The 13423-nt window shown below is 50.8% G+C and overlaps 1 protein-coding gene across 1 annotated transcript in view; it reads left to right on the top strand.

The window, feature by feature from the left end:
• LOC126298900 (putative Dol-P-Glc:Glc(2)Man(9)GlcNAc(2)-PP-Dol alpha-1,2-glucosyltransferase) overlaps nt 1-13423 on the top strand; it is a 98928-nt gene that overhangs the window by 14944 nt on the left and 70561 nt on the right. The window lies entirely within an intron of this gene.

The raw sequence follows: 13423 nt of genomic DNA, 5'->3' as shown, positions 1-13423 counted from the left end.
GAGGGTATTCCTGCTAACGAAGCTCCCTGGCTGGCAGTTGACTGTTAACTACTTTGGATGAGAGTGCATTAAATATTCTGTGGGCAATATGAATCCAGCAAATATAGCTCGCGACTTCAATAACGAGGTCAATGAATATTTCCCGAACTGTAAGGAATCGGAAAGTTCCTCAAGGGATCGAATGATTGTCGAACATTTGTATGATTATTTCCTACATTTGTTGATAAATAGTATGTGTGGTGATGACAACGATACCTTACCTGCGGGGCTATATGTACCAGATGATGGGATTGTTAATGATCCGTATGAAGATCACGAAGAGGAAATACTGTAACTTGAATCTGATGGTATTTCTTTGGGTTACATGAAGGAAATGCTCCAATACAGGTTACTGTCCAAACCAATTAAGACGCAAATATACATTATGGAGTGGAGTAACAAATAAATTTAAGAAATTTAAAGAGATGGAGGAAAAAAGCACAATTAAATATTGCAAAGAAGTCGTGGAACAAGGTGGAACCCGAAGACAGAAGTTCGGTGAACTAGAAAACCATGTATACCGACAATTTATTAAAGCCAGAAATGAATTAAGTGCAGTGCATGACATAGACCTACAGATTTGGGGATTGCATTACGCTAAACAAATCGGCCTGGACTTAAAGGCTTCCTCTCATTAGCTTGTCACGTTCAAAAGAAAATACAAAATTACGAGCAGGAAGATTACGAAATATGTAAACAAGAACTACATGAATATACTGGAAGAACTTTTAGTATGTTCCAAGACATTTGTTACAGAAACTAAAGTCAGATTCCAACAGTATGAAGACGCGTATATTATAAACACAGATCAGCCCGGTTTTAACTATGAAATGAAATCGACCCACACATTATCATTAGTTGGAGAAGGCGACATGGAATGTACTGTAGACGAGCTGCATGCCACTTCACATAGTTATACCATACAATATGCTCTGAACAAAGCAGGATTTATTTTACCTACATTTTATTTACGTTTGCAGGAAAAAATGGTGTATTTGGACTGCAAGTTCAGCAACAGGTGAATAGGGTACTTGCGCAACGCCCCCCCCCCCCCCCCCCCCCCCCCCAGGGGGTCCACAACTCTTTTGTGGATACGTGTGTCACAAGCACGGGGCCCCGAGCTATTGCAGTCTTCTTTCTCTCCAGGGCTGCATTTCCCTCCCCTTCCTTGCTCCTTTCCCGTTGCCCTCTCCTGTCCCTCTCTTGGTGTCCTTGCTTATGTTGGCCCCCGCTATCCTCCTGGTTGTTTTGGTTTTACAATTCGGATTTGTTGCGTAATCATCTCCTCCTTTTGGCATTCCCTGGTCCCCCTCTGGAGTTTGACCTCGATTACAAAATTTCCCCTCCGTGGTGTGAGCCATTTGGGGAAGAGCACCTTACCTAGTGTCTCTGACGTGCGCCCTCCTAGTCCATTCCACCTTTTCTTTCACTTCGTCTGATGCTAGGGTGCATAGCCAGCACGGAGCCAGCACATGTGGTGGGGTCACTATGTACCCTTTTAGTTGAGCCCCCTGAACACACTTATGATACCTGAGCTGTGACCTCCTCATGCATGCATTAGAGTGGTTGCTCGTCATCCTGGAGCATTGGAACTTCTGGCAATGGCCTCCGTGCCAGACGGCCCTTGCTGTGGCTGGGTGGCGCCCGTGAGGAGAGCCCCTGATTGGAGTGGGTGGTATCAGGGCGGACACTATGCAAATGAAACGCATACGGGTCCAGAACTCTGCCTGTTCTTCTGCGGCCGTCTCTCTGCGTGGAACTGATTCTTCAAGTGATGCTTCTGGTGCCTCTTTGGCCTTCCCTTTCATGGCTACCCCTGGGAAGAGGGTCAGGCCCGTCGGCTAGGGGCAAAACCTTTCCCCCGTTATCTAGATTGCACCAGGATTGATGGAGATACTTCCACCAGTACCAAACCTTTATTCCTTGTGGAACACATTGAAGACAAGTTTGGCGAAGTGGACTCCCTGAGCAAGATGCGGTCGAGTTCATTGCTGATCAAAACTGCTTCAGCTGCCCAATCTGCCGCCCTTCGTGCCTGTACCCACTCACCCTTCAAACTGATGAACTTCGGGACAATCTTGGACGGCGGGGTGTTCACTTTGTTCGGCGTGTTCAGAAGGGTCCTAAAGACAATCACATTGATACTGGTGCCTTTATCCTGGCCTTTGAAGGGGATACCCTCCCTGAGAAAGTTAAGATTATGGTTTATCAATATGATGTGAAGACTTACATCCCACCTCCTATGAGGTGTTTTAAGTGCTTGCGTTTTGGACACGTGTTTTCCCGCTGTTCACAAGCCCCTCTCTGTGGTGACTGTGGACGTCCACTCCATGATCGGAGTCCCTGTGTTCTCCCTCCTGTGTGTAAATTGTCATGGCAGTCATTCTCCACGTTCACCAGATTTCCCTGTATATAAGAAGGAAAAGAAGATACAGAAGTGTAAGTCCCTCGATCGTTTAACATACACAGAGGTCCGTAAGAAGTATACTCATCTTCACCCTGTGTCCATGACATCTAGTTACACTTTGGTTGCATCTTCACCCCATCCTCCCCCTTCCTTACCCCCATCCGGGACTCCTCCCCCCCCCCCCCCCCTCCCTTTCCCCTGTGGCTCCCGCACCTTCTCCTCTGCGTGCTGTTCCTCCTCCCCAGCCGGAGAAGTGTCCCACTCCTTCGGCGTCTGCCGGTCAAGGGCGCCTCTCCCGAGATGCCCATTCCCATCACCTTCCATGCCAAAGGTCTGCTGTCGCGCGACGACTGTGAGAGCCGCGGTCTCTTGGCCCCCAGGTCGCCCGGTCTCTTTTTGTTCCTGATCTTGCTGCAGCAGGCTCCTTTATACCACACAGCCCTCCTCGATCTCAGCCTGAAAAGAAGAATCCCCCTGTGGGTTCGGGGGGTAAAATAGGCCCATGGTATTCCTGCCTCTCGTAAGAGGCAACTAAAAGGAGTCTCAAACTTTTCGGCCTTGTATGATGGTCCTCTGTTGGGTTTCACCTCCGTCTCTCAAAATTTTCCGAAGAGCGAGCCGATTGGGGAAGGGCGCCTTACTTGGTGCATTGTGTCCATCTTGCGATCAGACCTTTCGCCAGGTTATACACCATTGAACTGCAGTCCTGTCAGCTCTCCATCTCTTGGGCATGACTCTTTTTCTGCGTGCAGATAACACCTTGCACTGTGCAGTACCTCTTTCTGCACCAACGGCGACCATGGACCACATGTTACCTAACATCCAGCACGGTAGCCAGTCCGTTGTGGTGGGGCCGCCATGTACCCTGTTGGTTGTAGCCCCCTGACAACACAGGGATCGCTCTACTGATGCATGCGCCGTTTACTCACCATGTATGCCAAGGAGTAGATGCCTATCCTCCTGGGGTATCGGGACTCCCGGCAACGGCCATCCTGCCAGGTGGCTCTTGCCGTGGCTGGGTGGCGCCCGTGGGGAGGGCCCTTGGTCGGAGTAGGTGGCATCAGGGCGGATGACCCGCAATGAAGCGTGGTACATCGTCTCTCGCTGGTGGCCAGCCGCCAGCAGTCTCTAAGCTTTCTCGGGCTCAGTTTAACGCTCAGAAGTACGATCCGAAAACATCCCCCTCCCTGGCCACACCGTGGGAGGAACGTAAGTCTCAGGATGACAGTAGCAGTTATTCGCCCCGCTTCTTAGTTTGTACGAGGGTTGATGGGGAGTCTTTTCTCTCCACAAAGCCTCAGTTCTCCGGCGAGCATTTAGAGGACAAGTTTGGGGAGGTGGAGGGCTTGTCAAAAATGCGCTCTGGGTCAGTCCTGATACAAACGGCATCCTCTGCCCAGTCACGACGGTTACTCGCTTCTGACAAGTTGGGGGATGTTGCCGTTACGAGCACACCCCATAAGAGTTTAAATATGGTCCAGGGAGTTATTTACCATAGGGATCTTCTTTTGTAGTCTGATGAAGAGCTGCGCACCAATTTAGAGCGCCGAGGTGTACATTTCGTCCGGCGCATTCATCGGGGTCCGAAGGAAAATCAGATTGCTACCGGTGCCTTCATCTTGGCCTTCGAAGGGGATACATTACCGGAAAAAGTCAAGGTGATGGTCTACCGATGTGACGTTAAGCTCTATATCCCTCCCCCTATGCGGTGCTTTAAGTGCTGGAAGTTCGGCCATATGTCTTCTCGCTGCACTTCCAGCCTCACATGTCGAGATTGCGGACGCCCATCACATCCCAATACTCCATGTGCCTCGCCTCCCATCTGTGTCAACTGCGGGGAGCACCATTCACCTTGCTCGCCAGACTGCCGAATTTTCCAGAAACAGCGTAAAATCATGGAATATAAGACCCCGGACCGACTAACCTATACTGAGGCCAAGAGGAAATACGACCGACTCCATCCTGTGAGAATGACATCTTCCTACGCTGCTGCTACAACACCTGTGCTAGCCCGGTCTGTTTCTCCAATTGTGGCCGGATCGACGAGTAGTAAAACTCCTCCTGTCCCCTCGCCAGTGGAGGGCTCTACCCACCGGGTTGCTCCTGCGCCACCTACCTCAGGAGCAACACCATCCCACCCATCGGGGACGTCCGTCCCCACTTCTAAGCCGGAGAAGTGTCCAACTTCTTCGGCTTCTCACGCTCGCAAGGGGTCCCTTGGGTCCCTCTTTTTCCCAGGTTTCCGCCAGCGAGAAGCCTGACGACCGACAATGGCGTAAGTGCCCGCAATCAGCTGGTCGTAGGGCTTCACAATCCTCCTCCGTCTCGGAGACAGAATCGATGAAGCCCTCCCAGCCGGTGCGACCCAAGGAACGGCATGAGAAACCCAAGAAGAGCTCTCGGCCCAAGGAACTCACGGTGGCAGCCATCCCACCGCAACCTTCCAGCTCTGCCTCTGAGGATGCGGTGGAGATTCTGGCGTCCGCTGAGGACCTCGATCTCGCCGGTCCATGAGACGCCATGGAAAGCACTATCACAGGTGCTAAATCGGAGGCAGCAGGTGACCCAGCGGCGTAATCTCCCTTCCCAGTCCCGTCAAGCCTCTCTCAGCCATGGACAACACCATCCTCCAGTGGAACTGCAGCGGTTTCTTCCAACATCTAGCTGAGCTCCGCTAACTTATCAGACTTCACCCTTTCCTCTGCATTGCTCTGCAGGAAACTTGGTTTCCGGCAATGCGAACCCCCGCCCTCTGTTGCTATCGGGGTTATTATAAGAACTGGGCAGCTTATGAAAGGGTGTCTGGTGGCGTCTGCATCTATGTCCTGAACTCTCTTCACAGCGAGTCTGTACCTCTCCACACACCTTTAGAGGCTGTCGCTGTTCAGGTGTGGACGCCACAGGCTGTTACCGTCTGCAGTCTTTACCTTCCACCGGATGGTGATGTCACGCAGCATGTCCTGGCTGCTCTGATAGCTCAATTGCCTCTACCTTTCCTGTTACTGGGCGACTTTAACGCCCATAACCATCTGTGGGGTGGGTCAGTGGCAACAGGTTGAGGCGCCATCGTTGAGCATTTATTGGCGCAGCTCGATCTCTCGATCTTAAATGATGGTGCCTTCACACACTTCAGTGTGGCGCATGGCACATACTCCGCCATTGACCTTTCCATCTGTAGCCCTAGCCTCTTACCGTCTGTCCAATGGAGAGTGCATGACGACCTGTGTGGTAGTGACCACTTTCCGATCTTTCTGTCACTGCCACAGCGTCAGTCTTCTGGGCGCCCTAGCAGATGGGCTTTGAATCAGGCTGACTGGACTTGTTCTCCTCCACTGCTGCTATTGAGCCTCTCTCTAACGATGCCATTGATGCAGTGGTTCAATCGGTCACCACCGGCATCGTTACTGCTGCCGAATCTGCCATTGCCCGTTCTTCTGGGTCCCTTCGGCGGCGGACTGTGCCTTGGTGGTCGCCTGAGATCGCTGAAGCGATTAAAGCTCACCGGCGGGCGCTCCAGCGTCACAAGCGACATCACTCAATCGACCACCTTATCGCCTTCAAACGGCTGCGTGCGCGAGTGCGCTGCATTATCCGCCAACGCAAGCAGGAGTGCTGGGAGCGGTATGTGTCCACCATTGGCCTCCATGTCACTCCATCGCAGGTCTGGGCCAAGATTCGCTGCCTCTATGGCTATCGGACCCCTGTCAGTGTCCCTGCGCTCTCACTGAATGGAGCAGTTTGTACTGACTCCGACGTCATTGCAAACCGCTTGGCAGAGCACTTTGCTATGAATTCCGCTTCTGCCAACTACCCCTTGGGCTTCCGCTCCATTAAGGAGTGGATAGAACGTCGAAGTCTTTCTTTTCGCACTCACCATCCTGAATTGTACAATGTTCCATTCAGTGAGTGGGAATTTCGAAGTGCCCTCGCCGCTTGTCCTGATACCACTCCTGGGCCAGATAGCATCCACTCTGAGATGCTGAAACACCTTTCAGTGGACTGCCAGCGACGCCTCCTCGATCTTTACAACCGCATTTGGGTCGAGGGTGAGTTTCCGTCGCAATGGCGGGAAAGTCTTGTTGTCCCCATTCTGAAACCAGGGAAGAACCCTTAGGAGGTGGACAGCTATCGTCCCATTAGCCTCACCAACGTTCTTTGCAAGTTGCTTGAACAGATGGTGAGCCGGCGCTTGAATTGGGTACTGGAGTCTAGAGGCCTTCTGGCTCCGTCTCAGGGTGGGTTCCGTAAAGGCCGCTCCGCCGCCGACCATCTGGTGAGCCTGGAGTCGGCCATCCGTACTGCCTTTGCCCGCCGTCAGCATCCGGTTGCTGTCTTTTTCGACATGCGGAAGGCGTATGATACGACATGGCGTCATCACATCCTTTCTACGCTTCATGGATGGGGTCTTCGGGGCCCTCTGCCGATCTATATCCGCAATTTTCTGCCTCATATAGTTCCTCCCAAGTCCAGGAGAACGGTGTGCCACAGGGTTCTGTTCTCAGTGTGTGTCTGTTTTTAATAGCTATTAACGGGCTCGCTGCGGCCGTGGGAAATACTGTCTCCGCTTCCCTGTATGCTGACGACTTCTGCCTTTACTACAGCTCTATTGGCATTGCAGCTGCTGAACGTCAGCTACAGGGCGCAATCCGCAAGGCGCAGTCTTGGGCTGTAGCGCATGGTTTTCAGTTTTCTGCAGCCAAGACCTGTGTTACGCATTTCTGCCGGCGACGCACTGTTCACCTGGAGCCGCGGCTTTATCTTGACAGTGAGCTTCTTAAAGTGGTGGAGTCACATAGGTTTTTGGGGATGGTTTTTGATGCCCGGTTGACTTGGCTGCCTCATATTCGGCAGCTTAAACAGCCGTGTTGGCGGCTTCTAAATGCTATTCGATGCCTGAGCCACACCAGGTGGGTCGCCGACCGATCTACTCTCCTACAGCTTTACCAGGTGTTAATCCAGTCCCGTCTGGACTACGGGAGTCTGGCTTATGGCTCAGCATCCCCATCTGCGTTGCGGGTGCTGGACCCAATCCTCCACAGCGGGATACGCCTTGCCACTGGTGCCTTCCGAACCAGCCCTGTGGACAGCATACTTGTGGTGGCAGGTGTCCCTCCACTGCGGTTACGGCGCCAACAATTACTGGCTGCTTATGCTGCCCATGTTTTTAGCTTGCCCGGGCATCCATATTATCGTGTCCTCTTCCCGCAGTCAGTCGTTCATCTGCCAGAACGTCGGCCCCGGTTGGGTTGTCCGATCGCCGTACATGTCAAACAGCTTCTTTCCTGGCTTGGGTGTTTCCCTGTTCCACCTCCTTTCCGGGCCCCTCTGCGTACACCCCCGTGGTGTGTGCCTCGCCCTTGCCTTCGGCTCGACTTGGCACATGGCCCGAAGGACTCAGTCCCTCTGGAGGCCTTCCGACGCCGCTTTTATTCCATCCTGGCCACGTATCAGGGCTCTGCCGTTGTCTACACATTCGATGGTTGCTGGTCTAGTCGGTTATGCACTAACTCTAGGGGACCATTCTGAACAACGTTCGTTGCCGGCTGGCTGCAGTGTTTACACTGCTGAGCTGGTCGCCATCTTTCGTGCCCTAGACTATATCCGCTCCTGCTCAGGTGAGTCTTTCGTTATCTGTAGCGATTCCCTGAGCAGTTTACGAGCTCTCGACCAGTGTTTCCCTCGTTCTCGTCTGGTGATGGCTATCCAGGAGTCCCTGCATACTCTCGCCCGTAGCGGCAGGTCTGTGGTCTTTGTTTGGACCCCAGGCCATGTTGGTATACCCGGCAATGAAACTGTTGACCGCCTGGCGAAAGAGGCCACCAGTGTGCCATCTCTTGAGATTGGCCTCCTGGCGGCTGATTTGCGGGCAGTCTTACGCCGCAAAGTTCCCTCGTTTTGGGATGCTGAATGGCGCGGTCTGACCACCCCTAACAAACTCTGTGCCGTCAAGGACACGACGACTGTGTGGCGGTCATCCATGCGAGCCAACCGTAGGGACTCAGTCTTCCTTTGTCGGCTCCGCATTGGCCACACATGACTCATGCACAGTTATTTACTGTGTCGTGAGGATCCCCCTCTTTGTCGTTGTGGGGCGTCCTTGACGGTGGTCCATATTCTGTCGGAGTGTGCCCTTTTAACCGTACTCGGGCAGACTTTTGCAATGCCTGACACGCTCTCTGCTCTTTTATCAGATGACTCTGCCATGGTGGACTTGGTTTTGTGTTTTATTCGGGCAGGGGGTTTTTATCCTTTAATCTGAGTGGTGTTTTAGTGTTGATTCTGGCTTTAGCCTCTGATTTTAAACTGAGTTTTTAAAGTGTTCTTGGTGGTTGGCTTTTCCTCTTTTTCTCTATGGTCGGCCAACCATCGTCACACTGTGTGTTTTAATTTGTTTTGTCTGGTCTCTGTCAGAGTATTTCATGTCCTGTTTCGTCTGCTGTCTTTCCTGTTGTTCGTTTTTTATTCTCTTCGGGTGGTTTTAGTTTTTATGGAACAAGGGACCGATGACCATAGTAGTCTGGTCCCTTTAATCCTACAAACCAACCAACCAACTTGATAAGAAGAAGAAACATAAGTCCCGGGACAGAGAGACTGGTGTCACCGGAGGTCCCAGCCCCGACTTCACAACCAGATTCTGACCTGTCGTCGTTCATGGATGTCGCCCCCCCCCCCCCCCCCCCCCCCCCCCCCCCTTGTCGGTTACGGGTGGGAACCCGGCGGTGTGACTGGCTTTAGCATGTTAAGCCCCCATTTAAATCATCGTTCTGTGGGTCTCTAATGGAATTGTAATGGATACTATCGTCACCTTCCAGAATTGCAATCCCTTCTTTAGTCTTACTCTGCAGCTTGTGTGGTTTTCCAGGAATCTCATTTTACTGATGCTCACTCACTGACCCTCCGTGGGTTCCGTGTTTTCTGTCGTAATCGGGTCAGACCCCTGCGGGCTTCTGGTGGCGTTTGTACATTGGTCCGTACAGACATTGCTAGCACGTGGATTCCTCTTCAAACTACATTGGAAGCGGTTGCTGTTATGATCCACCTAGACTCTGCAGTCACGGTTTGCAATCTTGATCTCCCTCCTGACAGGACTCTTAAACCTGCTGCCTTAACTGCCCTTCTTCAGCAACTTCCTCCTCCCTTCCTCCTCCTTGGGGACAGTGCCTTTCCATGTAGACGAGGTCTTCTCGTAGACCAGTTTATTGCAGACCATGACTTGTGCCTTCTTAATGATGGCGCCCCTACTCATTTCAGTGCCGGTCATGGTACCTTTTCTGCCATTGATCTTTCTCTTTCTTCTCCCTCTCTCCTCCCTTCATTACACTGGTCACCACACGACAACCTTTGTGATAGCGACCATTTCCCATTGATTATCTCGCTCCCTTCCCACTCCCCGATAGACAGGTTACCTCGTTGGTCTTTCCAACGCGCCGATTGGCCTCTGTACACTGCACAGGTCGTGCTTTCTCCCTCTTTGTCGGGTTGTATTGATGACGTCCTACGTGACGTGTCTGACGCGATTGTTCGCACTGGTAGCCTTGCTGTCCCACACTCATCTGGACCATTTCGTCACCGGCAAGTCCCATGGTGGAGTACGGCCATTGCCATCCGTGATCGCCGTCGAGCTTTGCAACACTTTAAGAGGCACCCATCCATAGCCAGCCTTACTACCTTTAAACGCCTCCGCGCTAAAGCCCGTTATTTAATCAAACAGAGCAAGTTGATATGTTGGGAACGATTCGTTTCTTCCCTTGGTTCTACTGTCCCTCTGTCACGGGTATGGGCAAAAGAGGGGTCATAAATCTCTGAATGGGGTTGTAACTGCTACTTGTGGTGATAGTGCAAAAATGATAGATGTTGCAATATTATCAAAACATTGTAGGTGCAAAAATAAAATTAAAGGAGAGCACAGTGGAAACTGTGAGGCAAATTTTAGTGTATCAAGTGGAGCGATGGAAGTGGATGGAGTGAAACAAATTTTTGAACATTCAGTTCTGAGGTAAAACGTTAGGTACAAATACTACCTTGGGGATGGTGACTCCAAAGGTTTCAAGACTATAGAGGAACTGAAACCATATGGAAATGAATTTGTAGTTGAAAAGTTGGAATGCATTGGGCATGTGCAAAAGCGTATGGGTGCACGGCTTCGAAGGCTCAAACTAACTTTGGGTTCAAGTAAGCTCAGTGGTGGAAAGATAACAGGAGGGAGAGGTAGGCTTACTGATGAGGTGATTGAACGTCTACAGAGATACTATGGGTATGCTACAAGGCAAAATACTAGTAATGTTAGTGACATGCGAAAAGCAGTGTGGGCATTCTTCCTTCATACTGCGTCTTCCAATGAATACCCTCAACACAGCCTGTGCCCAAAAGATTCCAGGTGCAAATATAATGCAAAAACGGACTATGATCACAAACATGGTTTGCCAGCAGCTGTGATAAATGCAATAAAACCAATTTTTCATGACACCATAGCCAGAATTGTTACACAAATGTCTACATGGAAAGACACAGAATCTGAATGAGAGTGTAAACAATTTGATTTGGAAAGTGATTCCTAAAAGGGTGTTTCTAAGCATAAAAACACTGCACTTTGGCATTTATGATGCAATAGCAACCTACAACCAAGGGAACAATGTGAAGTGTGAAGTTCTGAAAGCATTAGGATTTACAGCTGGGGTGAACACTGTACGAACACTAAGAAATATTGACAGAGAAAGGATAAGAGGAGCAGAAAGAGGAGAAAGGCATATGAAGTATGATGGAACAACAGGCCGGAAAAAGAGACCCTGATAATCCATCCTATAGTGCAGGAATGTATTGAGAAACTTTGATAGCCATTTCCCATAAATTAGAATTTTTCAAATATAAGGAACATTTTCTCGAAATCCACTCAAGCTAGAGAGATGAAATTTTTATACAGCACCCCTAGTGGTCAAACTTACATTGTAACACAGCCATTTGGCAATATTTTCAGTAGTTTCATTTCAGTTTAATTATAAAGCAATTATTTGTAAAAAAATTTGGATCATTAATAAAAAAAATTTGAAGGAAACTAGAAAAGATACTCCAAAATCCCTCTGTCATAACTGCAATACTAAACCACTCTCATTTACTTCTCTTGGAATCCGCAGTTCGGCAGGCTTTTTCCCAGTGCCGCCATTTGGTTGCAGTGTTTTTTGACCTTCGCAAGGCCTATGACATGGCCTTGCGCCATCACATCTTACTTACCCTTCATCAGTGGGGTCTTCGGGATTCACTCCCGAATTTTATCCACCAGTTCCTGTTTATCGGTCATTGAGAGTTCGAGTTGGTACTGTTTTTTGTTCTCCACAGACCCAGGAGACGGGCATCCCACAGGGTTCTGTCTTGAGTGTCCTAGTTTTCCTCATTGCTATTGATGGACTTGTGGCCTCTGTCGGTCCTTTGGTCACCCTTGCCCTGTATGTGGATGATTTCTGCATTTGGGTTAGTTCGTCCTCGATGGCATCTGCAGAACGGCAGCTCCAGGGAGCTATACGGCGTGCCTCTGCATGGACCCTCTCACACGGGTTTCAATTCTCTCCTTCAAAATCGCGGGTGGTCCACTTCTATTGCCGTACTATGATCCACCCTGATCCAGAGCTCTACCTCGAAGCACAACGATTGCCTGTGGTCCCACAGTTTCGTTTCCTGGGTCTTCTTTTCGACAACAAGCTCACTTGGCTGCCTCATATCAGACTTCTGAAGGTAGGATGTTTCCGTAAACTCAATGCCCTTCGCTTCCTTGCCCACTCCTCTTGGGGTGCGGACCGTTCTCTCCTTCTCCGTCTTTGTCGTGCTCTAGTTCTGTCTCGGTTGGACTATGGTTTTCAAGTTTATGGTTCAGCTGCTCCTTCCACACTGCACGTGCTGGATCCAGACCACCATCGTGGTATCCGTTTGGCCAACGGTGCCTTCCCTACTAACCCTGTTGATAGTCTCCTGGTTGAAGCTGGGATCACCCCCCCCTTCTGTTCGGCGGTCCCAGCTTCTGGTGTCTTATGCAATCGCTATCCGTTCCTCTCCCATTCATCCTTCCTATTCTATCCTGTTCCCAGACCATGGACGTCGCCCACCGGACTCCTGCCCTCAGGTGGGTATACCGGTTGGGCTCCGGCTTGCGTCTCTTTGCTGTGATTTTCAGCTTCCTTTTTTGTCCTGTATTCCTCACTGTCTTACTTACTCTTCTCCTTGCCTTCTTCTCCTTCTCTGATCTCCGCTTTGGTGTTTGAGACAGTCTGTCCTTTCTTTCCCTCTCTCCTTTCTTTTTCCTCTTCTTCCTTCCTCCCTGTGCGTGCCTGAAGGCCGACCCACACGTTCGCACGCGTAGCCGGTGACGGGGTAACGCGTAATTCCCTGCCCTGGGTAGACAAGTAAGGCACGCACGTACCCCCTGGTAAAGGCCAGGCCCAGGGAGGGGTGATTGCCTGAGCTGACACCTTCTGACCATGCCGATTGGTCCCTCCGTCCGTTTCTCGGGCGGTGTGACCTGAGGTGTGAACAATCACCTAAGGCGGGAGTGCCCTCTGAGAGGGTCCCAACAAGGAAGGAGCGCGCCATTGGAGACGCTGGCAATCATGGGGGATTCCTCCGCAATGGATTTCTCTTCTTCTCTCTCGACTTCTGCCCACAAACGGAAACTTGACCAGCCACCAGTGACAAAAGTACTACCGCCTGCCCCACAGTTCCTCGTAGTTTCTCGATCTGAGGACGGAAAGGATTTTTCCTCTGTCAACCCTTTCATTATCCAGAAAGGCGTAGATGCCATAGCCGGATCTGCAGTCTTGTACCAGGTTGCATAATGGTACCTTGTTACTAGAAACTGAGAGCGCCTTTCAGGCACAAAAACTGCTTCGGGCCACACTCCTGTACACGTTCCCTGTCCGGGTGGAGGCTCACCGCACTTTGCGGATTGACTGACGAGGAGATTCACCGGATCTGTAGTCTTGTACCAGGTTG

Source organism: Schistocerca gregaria, chromosome X, assembly GCF_023897955.1.
Source record: "Schistocerca gregaria isolate iqSchGreg1 chromosome X, iqSchGreg1.2, whole genome shotgun sequence".
NCBI classification, from domain to species: domain Eukaryota; kingdom Metazoa; phylum Arthropoda; class Insecta; order Orthoptera; family Acrididae; genus Schistocerca; species Schistocerca gregaria.
This window is presented reverse-complemented; position numbering and strand designations above follow the sequence as displayed.